The sequence below is a fragment of the Alosa sapidissima genome, chromosome 15, assembly GCF_018492685.1.
Source record: "Alosa sapidissima isolate fAloSap1 chromosome 15, fAloSap1.pri, whole genome shotgun sequence".
NCBI classification, from domain to species: Eukaryota; Metazoa; Chordata; class Actinopteri; order Clupeiformes; family Clupeidae; genus Alosa; species Alosa sapidissima.
Window position 1 is genome coordinate 34,535,063 of NC_055971.1, and position 2,500 is coordinate 34,537,562.

At 44.4% G+C, this 2,500-nt stretch overlaps 1 protein-coding gene across 7 annotated transcripts in view; it reads right to left on the reverse strand.

The window, feature by feature from the left end:
* The window catches only part of ngef (neuronal guanine nucleotide exchange factor), a 45,303-nt gene that overhangs the window by 13,802 nt on the left and 29,001 nt on the right, over positions 1 to 2,500 (reverse strand). The window lies entirely within an intron of this gene.

Here is a 2,500-nt window from a genome sequence, read left to right on the forward strand (position 1 = left end):
AGTTTTTTTTTACCCCCCTTGTGTTTGTAGCCTAGCTTATGTTTATCAGTTGAGCTGTTGGGAAAACGTTACGAACTTTAGCCTGGGTGAACCTATAACGAACCTGTTAGCAAATGTGTAGCAAACAGATTTTTCAGGATAATTAGCCCTAATTACCAATCACATTTCACATGTCAAATAAAGCCAGCTGATGTCTGATAAACGGGTCCGTACCACACACAATAAGCGGACCCGTATTGCATATGATAAACAGATCTGGAACACGTCAGTAACACAGACTACCATACGGAACTGGGCCAGTCTTAGCCCTTATTGGTACCAGATCCGTCAAACGGATCCAGACCAATTTTGGACCGATGTGCATTTGGACGCCGGATCAGGTCCATTATGCAGATCCGTGCCGGACGTTGTGGTAGGTGTGGCCCAGTTCCGTCCCAGTGTATGTTTGCTATCTGGGCTCATACATACATATCACATATCACATAGCAACATCACTGCACCATAACCACACATACCATACATATCAAATAGCAACATCACTGCACCATAACCACACATACCATACATATCACATATCACATAGCAACATCACTGCACTATAACCACACATACCATACATATCACATATCAAATAGCAACATCACTGCACCATAACCACACATACCATACATATCACATATCACATAGCAACATCACTGCAGCGGGTGCTAGCATCTCTCACTAGCACGTCTCTTAAGGAGCTAAAACCTGCGGGTGCTAGCATCTCTCACTAGCATGTCTCTTAACTCATTGAATGCCAAGCTGTTTTCAGAAGCTTTGTCCTAGAGTGCCAGCAATCTAGACCATTGTTGATGATTTTTGTACAGCCACAGCATATTCTGTGTTATAGCTATGAACACATATAATGGCTCGTTTAAAAGGTGAGACTTTAAGCTCTCAGTGGGTGCAAACCGTGTATTTCTACACGCCTCTGTTCCTGAGAAAACCCAAGCTAAACAGTGGCTAGTTTTCATCAAAATCACTGTTTTTTTCTAGAAATGGAGATATAACGTCTTGGAAGTGATCAGCGAGACTGCCACCTAGTGATAGACCCACGAAAATGGCCTGGTTTTGACCTGACGTGCATGCGTCACTGATTCGACCCAAAGCGGCAACCGAGTTATAATAAAATGTCCAGATAAAATGTCCAGATTGTGCGTTTTCATGAGTTTTTGATCGTCATATATTTCATTTCTATTCATCACAGAGTTCCCAAAATCACATATAAGGTGTATTAGAGTGTCTAGTTTCGTAATTAAAAGTGTCTAGGTGTTTAGTGTCTAGTTTCGTAGACACTAAAAAAAGATAAAAACGTAATATTACGTTTTTGGCACTCAACGCATGGGAAGGAAAAACTTAATATTACATTTTTGGCACTCAATGAGTTAAGGAACTTAAGGAACTAAAACCCGCGGGTGCTAGCATCTCTCACTAGCACGTCTCTTAAGGAACTTAAGGAACTAAAACCTGTGGATGCTAGTGTAACAGAGGCGAACTGAGCTAGCGTGCTAGTTGCCCGTGTAAATCCTTAACCTTAAGAACGCTTCTAACCGCTGAGTTGGAAGCCTGGGCTTTTAGCTCAGTGGTTAGAGCGTTTGACTCCCATGCCGGTGTGTGTCGAGGTGGCGGGTTCGAGGGCTGTGAGCGGGGGACGAATTACGACCTCTGTTACACTAGCATCTCTCACTAGCACGTCTCTTAAGGAGCAAAAAACCCGCGGTGCTAGCATCTCTCACTAGCACGTCTCTTAAGGTGTTGGGAGGGAGATTTACTTAACACACATACTGCACAGCTATCATAGCAGCCTGCTACTGTTCACAGACATACTGTAGCCTACTGCCTACTGACACTGTATGTAATCGTGGTGGATTAAGACAAGACACACACACACACACACACACACATCAACACCCTGACCCACGACGCATCTGACAACGCAGCGCATCGACTCTCCACGACCACGACCCAGTGAGAGAGTGACCCAGCACGACCCAGCGAGAGAGTGACCCAGCACGACCCAGCAAGAGAGTGAACCAGCACGACCCAGCAAGAGAGTGAACCAGCATGGGCCAGCGAGAGAGTGACCCAGCACGACCCAGCGAGAGAGTGACCCAGCATGGGCCAGCGGCAGCTCTCCAAAATCCAACATCCACCAAAGGTGACAGGGCAGCCAAGGCATCATCAAAGTAACATTTGTTAATGCTAGATCCCTAGCTAGATGCTAAATACAACCAGGACTTCATTAATTAATTTTCTGATTTTCCGGCTGAAATAATGGCAAAATATGACAGGGTACTAATTTGTCGGACACTTCAATATCCATGTTTGCTGTTCGGCTAAGCCGATGGTTAAAGATTTTGTCATTGATTCTTTTCATCTGATACAATCTGTGACAGGCCAAATCCCATCTCAAATCCCAATTATACTCTTTTAACGTGCTCAAATGTGCTCAAACCTCACA